Here is a 13,519-nt window from a genome sequence, read left to right as displayed (position 1 = left end):
TCAAGTGTGCTCACTAAGATTATGACATATAGTGAATGAATCACTGATTGGAATACCATATCAGTATCAATACAAATGACAAGAAAATATTTAGGAGTCAGCTTAACCCATTGAGAGTTTGGAGCGATAACCACTCACCTTATGCTTTTGTTTGCAGTCATAAAGATTTGCTTTTGCTGAGGATTTTGATATTGATCCTCTAGTTCTTTGTTTTGTTTACTCTAATTTTTGTCTGGACTGATCCTTTGGGTCTGCAGCCCACCGGGATGCCCTAACTTTTGCGTAAGTCAATCTTGTTTTTAAGATTTTGACTCAACAGGCTTTTCATTTGCTTTTGGTTTTTTTCATTTCATCTTTTCTTTTGGAGCAAATCATGTAACACTGCTTTCTCGGTTTGTTGCAAGATTTATGACTATCTCACTCCTTTTGTGGGTAAGAGATAACCATTTTGAATTTGTGATTCCATCCTCTTGAGAGTGATATTATATGATTGATCACTTGATGGGATATTCTCCTTCTGAATTTTGAACGCAAGGTCAAACTAACTGAAGACTACCCCACCCTTGGTTAAACATGAGAGATTTATGTATTAAAGAAAGAAAACTCCTATTTCGAGGCCCAAAGGGGTTGACTAATGATTATCTTCCTTATATCTATGACGTTTAGGCATTGAACAATGTCTTACATCATCAACACAGTTTTATTCAAAAGCATGCAGGCAACGATCCTGCGCACTTTTAATTGCATAATTCTCTTTTGATTTTGCTTGAGCAACAGTTTAATACTGATAAATAAAGTATGAGTGAACATGAATGGATTTATTTAAAACATGCACGTTTATTTCATTATGATAATTAGTAAGAAATAAGCAAGTTCACAATCGAACAATATATTGACAAACTAGAAAATATTACAAATGAAAAAGATTGAAAGAGAACATGATTGTTGGCGTGATTGGCCTCATTATTCTTATACAGATGCAACCTCAATCTTGAGTGTTCTTCATTAATGACTGCACTCACACTCCTCGATCTTGACATCAGGCCCTTCTTTGGTGAAAGTCAGAACCTTCTGATACATAATTTATTGTACCCTAGCTTTAAGAGGCTAACAATTCTCGGTAGAATATCCTATATGCCTGGCATGGTAGGCGCACGAGACATTATAATTGTGCTCTGCATGATATGGGAAAGTGGCAGGCAGAATCTCTCTTGGCACAATGAGTCCTTGCTAGACAAAGTAAGGTAGTATCTGAGCATATGTCATAGGGATATGATCACGTTGAGGATGCTTCCTGTCATAACGTCTGGTCTGCCTCTGTCCTTGACGGTTACATGGCACAATTTGTTGACTTTTTAGAATTTGAACCTGAGGAGGCTGCCGGTACTGGGACGTAACACCATGTGGGAATGAGTAGTATGGCATAGGCACCGGAGATATCTACGACTGAGGATGAATCTAAGGAGTAGCCATTGGTGGGAACATCTGAGCAGAGTGCACTAAGCCAAGATTGACTATTTTATTAGGAGTATGACCATAATGAACTCCAAATGGGCCACAGGGTGCCCCAGTATAGGCGTACTGAGGTGTAACAACAGTAGAAGATGATGTTCTGGGATATGCGAATAGGATTCCAGAGTGGTATCCTTAATTTGGATATTGCATAACAGGTTGAACCATAGGTAGACGAACTTGCACATGAATCGGGGGATCCATGTATTCGAACCTCTTCTCAATAGGCGCCTCAGTAGTTACAAGTGTAAAGCATAACAACTTCTGATTAATGAGCTCTTGAACTTTGGTCTTGAAAGGGTAAGAATTCTCGATAGAATGTTCTACATGTCCGACATGATATCCGCATATGGCATGAGGGTCATGCTTACAACTATAGGGAAATCGAGCAGGCTCGATTTGTTTAGGCACAATTGCCCCAATGTTAACCAGTATAGGTAGCAGATGTGCATAACTCATAGGAATTAGATCATTGCAAGGACGTCTCCCTTCTTGATCGTTGTTCTTCTGGCTGATTTGCTTTTGCTTCAGTTTCTGGTTGCTTTGAGCAAGCCTCTAATGTGGTAGTAAACATTGCTTTGAGGAGGAAGTGGCAGAATGCCTGTATCCACCTTCTGTTTGTTATCTTTCTTTATAATGTCTTCAATTTTCTCACCAATCACAACTTGATTTGCGCAGTCCACTGTCACGCTATCCAAGAATAACCCTAAAACCATGTCATCTATGTCAATGATCTTACCTTTTTCCATGATTCTTTGATGATCGGTGTCAGCGAGTCGTTGTCTTTCTGACGGAGGAATGGATAAGGTGAGTTTTCTGGTCAACATTCATGAAATGCAAATGAATGAATGCATATGTTGGGGATGAAGTTCAAATAGTTATGCATCATCCATATATTCAAAGCCTTGTCGGTACAGCAACTCAGGTTCAAAGCTCCGACATGTGTATAACAATACAACAATAGAATAATCCAGATAATCTATGTATACTGCCTGATGCAGGATCAAAAGTCCGACGTCCATGAGAATAAGGTATGTAGAGTCTATGGTTTCTTGTAGAATAACTCATATCCCCCTCACAGGTAGGTCATATCCTTCGAAGGTAACCTATGAAGGTTACTAGAGTCAATGACCCATTTTAAGATACCATTGCCTTAGACGACTGACTCGTCGGACAATGATGCTCTCAAAAGGGTCTACTCTAGGTGCGATGTCTTGTGCCAACCATGATTGCAAAATAACTCCACGGAGGTCAAACACGACTCTAGTCACATTGTTATCCTGTGTATGCACTAAAGCTCGGGTATAGAGCTTCTCTCTCATGTAATATATCCCAACCTAACAGGTAGTATAACAAATAATATCCATAATATAAAGCAAATGAATATAATGATAAAGCGAGTAAAGCACAAAGTTAAACACCCTAAGCAAGCTAAGTAAGCAATTAAAACTAGGCTCGGCTCCTTTCAGCGACTAGGAAGTACTCCAAATAGCTAAGTATCTCCAACAGGTTCATCAGCTAAAGCTAGCAGAAATATACCTGAGCGTATCGCACGCTCGAACATACAACAGAGTCACCATCGAACTTTATTTATTCCCTAAGGAAAGGGAAAACATCGATAAAACCTGGGGGAAAGAGATATGTTAGGTAAGGAAGTCAATTATGTAAGGGGAATGTATTAGCATCCTATAGCGGTGTATTCGTTACCATTGGAAATATTAACTAAATCCAAGGTAAATCATACAAAGTCGAGTCGCCACCGCACTTCTATTTATCCAAAAGAATGGTTAGAAAGCGAACAAAAACCTATAAAGTTTTACAAACAAAACTAGTAAAAGAGGGTCAGAGATCTGGGTAAGGGGGTTGGTTATGTCATGGGAAGGTGTTAGGCACCCACAACATCCTAGGTACTCCTAGGGAGCCCTTTTCACGCTTGTTGTAAAGGTTATTGTTTATGAAATTGTTTTGTGCAAACATGATTGAAGAGATGAGAAAAAAATATACAAGTTTATTTACATTTTGTGTTTGGATGGATGAACCCATTGCCTACGTACCTTTTCATGAAAGATAAGGATCAAAACCCCGTAGTTCGGGTAAAAAAATTCACAACAAGTGAGTGAATTGATTTTAAACAAAAGTCTTAGGGTCTTTTGTTATCAAAGGGAGAAAACTCGACCTAAACCAACAATCTACCACTTGTTTTGAAATTTTTTACCCGAACTATGGGGTTTTGATCCTTATCTTTCATGAGAGGGTACGTAAGCAATGGGTTCATCCATCCAAACACAAAATGTAAATAAACTTGTACATTCTTTTCTCATTTCTTCAATCATGTTTGCATAAAAAAATATTTTCATAACAATAACCTTTTGCAACAAGCGTGAAAAGGGCTCCCTAGGAGTACCTAGGATGTTGTGGGTGCCTAACACCTTCCCATGACATAACCAACCCCCTTACCCAGATCTCTGACCCTCTTTTACTAGTTTTGTTTGTAAAACTTTATAGGTTTTTGTTCGCTTTCTAACCATTCCTTTGGATAAATAGAAGTGTGGTGGCAACTCGACTTTGTATGATTTACCTTGGATTTAGTTAATATCTCCAATGGTAACGAATACACCACTACAGAAAAGTGGCGACTCTGTTGGGGACCTTACTCTCCTTGGTGGGTTTTGCCAACTTTTCACACTTGTTGTATTATATTGTTGTGACATATTTTTGTGCAATTTGGGATTACTGTATTGTTTGTAATGATTGAATTGCATGATATATCAATTGCTTGCATTGCTTGATGATCTCTGTGAGATGAGTTCTATACCCGAACTCGAGTGCACCTTAAGATAGGAGAATGACATAGTCTCGTCGACTTGTGTGGAGTTATTCCTTAGCAAGTTGACTTGCGAGTCCATTCACTTGGTGGAGGTCATGTTGGGATCAATAATGTCACACAAGTAAGTTGTGGTTAGACATTAATCTTTCCAATATGTGCCTTAGAAGCCAAGGACCTTAGTTTACCAAGCCCATCTTGGCCTATTTTTAGGATGTAGTGCGAAGGTCGTTCAAATGTAAGATTTGATACGATTGTTATGCGATACTACACTCATAAGAGTCTCTCTTGAGAATATTTTTGGAATATGAGTAGTCGTTTCTCCGATAATATCCGAAAGATGAGATGATGACTATGGGAACCTCTGATAGAACATGTCTGGCAGGTTTAAACCCTAGTACACTCCCTTTGGGGGGTTCTTAACTGAGACTCCATGCTCGTGACTCGCAACAAACCTGTGATTCATGGTTGATCCGTTCATATGGCCTTAATATCAATGGAACTTGGGTGTCGATAAGGTGAAAACCATAATCCACCAAAATGGATGATTGATATTAAGGATAATATGATCCATCCCATGACCTTTGTCTGGTGTGCTTTGCTTGATCCTTGAGTGTGATTGTTGCATTCATGCATTCATCTGCATCCATATCATCAGATAAAAAGAAAATTTTCAAGGAACTTAAGGGGTTTATTTGCAAAATTTGCAGACAAATGGAAAGACAAAGAAGGAATACCAAGAAGTACAGCTTCAGACAGCCCGATCTGAAAGAGTTAAGGAATCTGACATCCTATGTACTAGATCCCTTGGGTTTCAAAGCTCGTTTTGGGAAACTTCTTCTTCTTCTGACTACTCAGGTGGATGAAGGGTTGATGAGTACGTTGGTGCAGTTCTATGATCCTCTGTACCGTTGCTTCTCTTTTCCGGACTTTCAGCTGTTGCCTACCCTTGAGGAGTATGCTTACTTGGTGGGTATATCGATTCAGGATCAGGTGCCATTCAGTGGCTTGGAGAGTATTCCTACTTCTCAAGAGATAGCTGACCTGTTGCACATAGATGAAGCTCTGATTCGTGCTCATATGACTACCAAAGGTGGAATTCAAGGTCTCCCTTCTGAGTTCCTCATCGCTCAAGCTATTGTTTATGGGAAGGCCACGAGTGAGGATGCCTTTGAAGCCATATTTGTACTTCTCATCTATGGATTGGTATTGTTCCCCAACATCGACAAATTTGTGGATGTGAACGCCATTAGGATTTTCTCTGCTCTTAATCCCGTTCCGACTTTGTTGGGTGATACCTATTTCTCTTTGCATCTGAGGAATGCAAAGGGTGGTGGCGCTATTGTGTGCTGTTTGCCTCTGTTGTATACGTGGTTTATTTCTCACTTACCTCAGACGCTCGCCTTCAAGGAGAACAAGGGATGTCTACGGTGGTCCACGAGGCTTATGTCTCTCACTAATGATGATATCTCTTGGTATAACCGTGTATATGACGGTGTCCAGATTATCGACTCTTGTGGTGAATTCTTCAATGTGCCTCTTCTTGGTACATGTGGTGGGATTAGCTACAACCCTGTTTTAGCACATCGTCAGCTTGGGTTCCCCCTAAAGGATAAACCTAATAACATTCTGTTAGAAGGTGTGTTCTTTCAGGAGGGTAAAGATCCCCAAGGCTTGAAGAGCAGAATGGTTCGCGCTTGGCGCAAGGTTCACAAGAAAGGAAGGAGTGAGTTGGGTCCTAAGAATTGCATTGCTATGGAGCCTTATACTGCTTGGGTAAGGAAGAGAGCATCTGAGTATCTCATGCCTTACGATTATCCGAGACCTACACCTTTGGTTGTGGCTGGGCCTTTAACCCTCCCTAACCAAGGAGTAGAGGAGTTGAGAGACGAAGACCTTTCACGTGTCTGGATCCGTGAAAGGGAAGAGTTGCTTCAACAGATTAAGGAGAAAGATGCTATGATTGAGTTCCTCGAGCATCAGGTCATTGATGATCCTGACGATGCATGGACTTCTCTACTTCCTCAGTCTTCCAAGTTTTGGAAAATGAGGTATGACCGACTCGCCAAAGAGAAGGCGGATATGGAAGCAGCTTATGAGAGAGAGGTGAAGAGGCTTCGTGCAACCTATCTTACTGCGTCCCGAGCTTCTAGGGATCCATAGGATGATTATTTTCCTTTTCTCTTGTAATGATTGACAATGTTGTACTTCTTTTTTCAGATATATTTGATGAGATATTTCCATATGCGATAAAATGCTTAATATTTCAAAATTTGCAAATAAAACCCTAAAGTTCCTTTGAAATAAAAACAAATCATGTGCACGAGCATTGCATGCATCATTTGCATAAGCAGGTGTTGTTCTCAGCCTCTGGTCTTGTGGTCTAACTCTATGCTCTTCATTTATTTTGAAGACAAGCTGACTCATTGGTACTACACCAGAGCCAACTCTTCCAGATTGATGGTGTAGAAGCAAGCTTCAATCCAAGAAGTATTTTGATGAAGACAACTTGCATCAATGCAAAAAGAGAAGAGCTACAAAGTTATCTCAAGCATCAAGTATCCAAAGCCGCATATGCATTTTTGATCAAGCTTCATTTTTCAAGACACCATTTGGCAAGATTGTTGATCCACTTCTTAGGTATATCTAACTCACTCTTAGATTAGTATACAAGTGTTCAACAATTATGATCTGCATTTGCATCTTTCAACATAACCATTTGTTAACACCTTGAAATGCAAGACACATTTATTTTTAAGTATTTTTTCTGCATTTCAACAGTGTTAACCGGTTAACCATATGGGTTAACCGGTTAACAGCCCCAATTTTCAAATTCTTTGTTAACGTTTGCATGCGTTAACCGGTTAACCCATATGGTTAACCGGTTAACACTGTTCGTTACAGAAAAAATGGCTTTGAAAAATTATATCTTTTCATCAATGTTCATGAGAGAAATGATACCTCTTTGAAAAGGTATTTTGGCAATATAAATTATTGATTTTTCAAAATGAATTTTCACCTCCAAGAATTTTCATACAAACTTCAAATAAATCACTCTCTCATATTTTTCCTTTAATAAATTTTAAAAGTGTTCATAATAAAAATTTTCATCTCATTCTTTTGTTGAACACTTGCATATTATCTTTTGAGTGGCTTATTTATCTAAGGAGAAGATCAATCAAGAGAAGATTGATAACACTACATCTTTGTTAAAATTATTCATAGAATTATTTCTGTATTGACTTGTGATCCAGGATTGTTGGACACAAGGGTTGGTGTTGAAGAGGATTGTTCTTCATACACTTGTTTGTCTATAGGTTAGATAGTAGGCATCACTGTTTGTGTGAATAGGCTGTACCTTTTCTAACTATAGTGAATTCTCTTTCGTGTGAAAGGGGAGTGGATGTACCTTCGGATTGTGAAGGGAACCACTATAATTTCCGGTGTCGTTTTACTTTCCGCATTTTATTTTCCGCACTTAATCAAAAATAACCAAAAACCGGAATCTAGATCGAAGAATTTTTTACCACCTAATTCACCCCCCCCCCCCCCTCTTAGGCGCATTTACAACTTACATTTGGCATCAGAGCAAGTTATAGGTAACTTGTTCCTAGAGATCCAGCATGGCTTCCGCAAGCATAAATCCGGTCTTCAAAGATGGTGGAAGTAGCAACAAGCCACCACTCTTCTCCGGAGAATATTTCGATTTCTGGAAAATAAGAATGAAGGCACATCTTGAGGCCCAAGGAGAAGGTATATGGGAAGCAGTTGAAGAAGGTCCACACAAACCGGTGAATGTGGTGAATGGAGTTGGTACCCCAAAGTTGAAAAACACTTATGACGAAGATGATAAGAAAAGGATTCTGAATGAGAAGAAGGCAATCAACATACTCCAAAGCGCTCTCAGTATGGACGAGTTCTTCCGTATATCTCAATGTAAATCAGCAAAGGAGATTTGGGACACCTTGGTTGAAACACATGAAGGAACCACCGAAGTGAAGAGATCGAGGCTAAACACCCTAAGCCAAGAATATGAGATGTTCCGCATGCAGCCCGATGAATCTATAGTTGCCTTACAAAAGAGATTCGTCCATCTAACAAATCACTTGATCGCCCTGGGTAAAACTTTCACTAATGATGATCTCAACCTGAAAGTCCTAAGATCTTTGACAAGAGAATGGCAACCGAAAGTGACCGCTATTTCGGAAAAGAAGAGTCTCTCAACAATGACATCCGCGTCTCTATTTGGAAAACTTCAAGAACACGAATTGGAACTTGGAAGGCTCGAGAAGCACGAAAGTCAAGAAAAGAAGTCCAAGGGAATTGCCTTGAAGGTTGATTCAAAAAGGGACAAAGATGATGAGACGTCCGAAGATGAGAACTTTATGCTTCTTGTAAAGAAGCTTGGTAAGTTTTTTAATAAAAATAAAAATTCCTCTTATCCTAAAAAGAATAACCATTTCAGGAAAAAGGAAGCATCCACATCAATGCAAGACGTTACGTGTTATGAATGTGGACAACAAGGTCACATAAAGTCGGACTGCCCAAAACTTGCAAAGAAAGGAGGATTCAAAGGCAAGAAGGAATTCAAAAACAAAAAGGCTTACGTCGCTTGGGACGATAATGAGATCAGTTCATCTTCGGAATCGGAAAGCGATGAATGTGCGAACATGACTCTTATGGCTTCACATCACTCCGATGAAGAAATCGATGAGGTTAGTAGCAATTTTTCAGTTTATGACAATGACGCACAAGATGTTATAAATGAACTCTTAAAAGAATGCAAGACATTGTATAAAAGTATTTCATCCCAAAAGAAACAAATTTCATCCTTAGAAGAAAAAAATACTGCTTTGGAAAAATATATTGAAAGTGGAAAACAAAAGCTGATGGATGAAAAACAAAGTCTTGCATGTAAGAATTGTGAATCTTTATCTTTTCAAATTGTTCAACTTAAAAGAGTGTTAGAAAGATATGAAAAAGGTCAAATTGGGTTGGAAGAAATTCTTAAACATCAAAGGTATTCTAATGACAAAAGTGGATTAGGATATTCTAAGTTTTCTAAACCAAGCACAAATAAGACCATTTTTGTTAAAGCAAGTGAACAAGTTGCAAAAGAGAAAGTAAACAATTCTAAAATTATGCATCAAAGTCATAAAAAGAAAATGATTGCTAAGAAGAAGAATTATGTTCCTAGATATAGAAGTAATTTTCAACCAACTTGCTTTTATTGTGGAATCAAAGGGCACACACCTAATGCTTGTTATGTGCGAAACTTTAGCGTTCCAACAGGGCATTATGTGTGGGTTAAAAAGGGTACTAACTACCAAGGACCCAAAGCAATTTGGGTACCTAACAAAACTTGATTTTGTTTTGTAGGTATGCTTGAAGACAACCTCTAATCAATGGTATCTTGATAGCGGTTGTTCAAAGCATATGACGGGCGACATCGACAAATTTTCACATCTATCTTTAAAGGCCAAAGGATATGTTACATACGGTGATGACACCAAAGGGAAATCCTTGGAGTAGGAACCATTGGAGCACCTCCTGCTACCATCATCGAAGATGTCCTTTATGTTGAAGGCCTAAAGCACAATTTACTAAGTATAAGTCAATTGTGTGACAAAGGGTTCCGAATCAATTTCACAAAAGATGAATGTGTGATAGAGCATGAAGTCACCCATGACATCTTGCTAAAAGGTAAAAGGGTTAATAATATTTTTATGACTTCTTTTGATGATTCTTCCTTGAAGGTAAAATGCCTAATGACGAACAACAACGAGGCTTGGCTATGGCATAAAAGATTCGCTCATATACACATGGAGCACATGAACAAATTAATAAAGCATGATCTTGTCGTTGGTCTTCCAAAGATTAAGTTCATCAAGGATGAGTTGTGTGACGCATGCCAAAAGGGAAAGCAAACCAAGACGACTTTCAAATCCAAGAATGTTGTGTCTTCGTCGAGGCCACTTCAACTCTTGCACATGGATCTCTTCGGTCCATCAAGAACGAAAAGTTTTGGAGGTAATGTTTACGGTTTGGTAATTGTTGATGATTTCTCTAGATATACGTGGACTTTGTTTCTTGTGCAGAAAAGCGATGCTTTCAAGGCTTTCAAAAAATATACAAAACAAATTCAGAATGAGAAGTCTCTCTCAATAATCTCCATTAGAAGTGACCACGGGGGAGAATTTCAAAATACATTTTTTGAAGAATTCTGCGAAAAGCACGGAATTTCCCACAACTTCTCCGCACCACGAACACCACAACAAAACGGTGTCGTAGAGAGAAAGAACAGATCCTTGGTGGAACTCGCAAGAACGATGCTCAGCGACTCCAACCTTCCTAAATATTTTTGGGCGGACGCAGTTAGCACAACATGCTTTGTTAGCAACCGTGTCAACATTCGGCCGATTCTCAAAAAGACTCCGTATGAGCTTTTCAAAGGAAGGAAGCCCAATATATCTTTCTTTCACATCTTTGGGTGCAAATGTTTTGTCCTCAACAATGGAAAGGACAATCTTGGTAAGTTTGATGAGAAATCCGACAAAGGTATCTTCCTTGGCTACTCCCTTTCTAGTAAGGCTTTTAGAATTTTCAATAAAAGAACTCTTACTATTGAAGAATCAACGCATGTATGTTTTGATGAAACTAACCCCTCGAAAGAGGATAACCTTGTTGTTGATGACGATGATGATATAATAGATGTATCACAAAAGGAACTTTCAAATGTTCAATCCATTCCACAAGGAGATGGCTCACCAATCATTGAAGAACATCATGATCTACCGAAAGAATGGAAAACTCATAGAGATCACCCGATCGATAAAGTTATTGGTGATATTAGCCAAGGCGTTGCAACACGACTAAATCTCAAAGATGCTTGTCTCAACATGGCTTTTGTGTCTCAAATAGAACCAACCAAAGTCGATGAAGCCTTAGGCGACGATCAATGGATAGTAGCAATGCAAGAAGAACTCAACCAATTCGAAAGAAATCAAGTTTGGAGTCTTGTACCAAGACCAGACAACAAGCACATCATTGGAACAAGATGGGTCTTCAAGAACAAACTTGATGAGAATGGGATCATAGTTCGTAACAAAGCAAGATTGGTCGCACAAGGATACAACCAACAAGAAGGAATTGATTTTGATGAGACGTTCGCTCCGGTAGCAAGGTTAGAAGCAATTCGATTATTACTTGCTTTTGCTTGTTCTATGAACTTTCAATTGTTTCAGATGGATGTCAAAAGCGCTTTCCTAAATGGCTATATCAATGAAGAAGTCTACGTCAAACAACCTCCGGGTTTTGAAGACTTCAAGAACCCTTCACATGTTTACAAGTTGAAGAAAGCACTATATGGTTTAAAGCAAGCACCGAGAGCGTGGTATGACCGCCTCAGCAACTTTCTATGTGAAAAGGGATTTGTAAAAGGAAAGGTTGACAAGACTTTATTCATAAAGAAGATCAAGGGTAACACCTTATTGGCTCAAGTCTATGTCGACGACATCATCTTCGGTTCAACAAATAAAGATCTTTGCGAAGAGTTTTCAACCATGATGCAAGGAGAATTCGAGATGTCCATGATGGGAAAATTGAACTATTTTCTTGGACTACAAATCAAGCAAACCAAGGATGGCATCTTCATCAACCAATCCAAGTATTGCAAGGAATTATTGAAAAGATTTGATATGGATAGTTGCAAAGTGATGTCCACTCCTATGGGATCCGGAACGTACGTTGATCAAGATGAATCCGGAATGTCAATAGACATTACAAAATATCGAGGTATGATTGGTTCATTACTATATTTGACGGCAAGCCGTCCTGACATTATGTTTAGTGTATGTTTGTGTGCACGCTTTCAAGCAAACCCGAAGGAATCGCATCTCACCGCCGTGAAGAGGATTATGAAATATCTCAAAGGAACAACGAACGTCGGACTATGGTATCCAAAAGGTAGTACATGTTCCTTGATTGGTTATTCTGATGCTGACTATGCAGGTTGTAAGACCGATAGAAAAAGCACAAGTGGTACCTGTCACATTCTCGGGAATGCACTAGTGTCGTGGGCATGCAAGAAGCAAGCATGTGTCGCACTTAGCACGGCCGAAGCAGAGTACATTGCAGCAGGCAGTTGTTGTGCACAAATTTTATGGCTCAAGCAACAACTTCTGGATTTTGGTATAGACCTCGGCTGCATTCCTCTTCGATGCGATAACACAAGTGCCATCAACATCACAAAGAACCCGGTCATGCATTCAAGGACGAAGCACATAGATATCCGACATCATTTCCTCCGAGATCACGTGCTTAACGGAGATGTAGATGTTACGTTCGTGGATACACATAACCAACTCGCTGACATATTCACAAAACCATTGGCTAAAGAGCAATTCTTCAAAATTCGGCGAGAACTCGGTATTCTCAATGAAGGTGACATCTAACCTTGTCTTCAAATTACTTGTTATGTGGTATAGTTGCTAAAAATGTGTTTACTTTCAATTTTTATGTTATGCATGCTAGCACTTCTTTTTCGCCGTTTTCTGTTTTTCTTACTTTCGCATGTCCAAATATTATCCGTTTTAAAATATTTTTATATCGAAAATTGCGTATTGATAAGTGCTAATACTTTGTGTAAAAAAATTTTAAACTTCTTTTTCCGGTTCTTCAAAACAGAGCTGCTGTTTTTTCTTTTATTTTTGAAAATTTTCTGTCCGTTAACCGGTTAACGGTATAGGTTAACCGGTTAACACTCTTTTATTTTTGAAAATTTTCAGTCCGTTAACCGGTTAACGGTATAGGTTAACCGGTTAACGCCTCCCAACAGCAACTCTGTTTTTCGTTTTAAAATACATAACGTTTTAATTAATTGTTTTATGTTTTTGTGGGTTTTATGTTCATTGCATGTGCTTTGTTCTTTCACCTACTCCTCATAACTCTCTCCTCCCTCATTACTCACCACAAACCCTTTATCTCTTTACATTCAACTTTCATAACTCTCAAACCCCTTTTCCTAAAATCCATCTCTAAACCCTAGAATCTTCATCTGCTTCATGGCTCCACCAAGAATGGGAAAGGCTCCAGTTTCTTCATCTAGCAGTGAAGAGGAAGAGTTGAAAATGGAAACTGCCAAGAAAAGGAGAATGGACTTCAAGGTCAGGGTTCGACATCTGC

Source organism: Lathyrus oleraceus, chromosome 2, assembly GCF_024323335.1.
Source record: "Lathyrus oleraceus cultivar Zhongwan6 chromosome 2, CAAS_Psat_ZW6_1.0, whole genome shotgun sequence".
Taxonomy (NCBI): domain Eukaryota; kingdom Viridiplantae; phylum Streptophyta; class Magnoliopsida; order Fabales; family Fabaceae; genus Lathyrus; species Lathyrus oleraceus.
Note: the sequence above shows the minus strand (reverse complement) of the source record.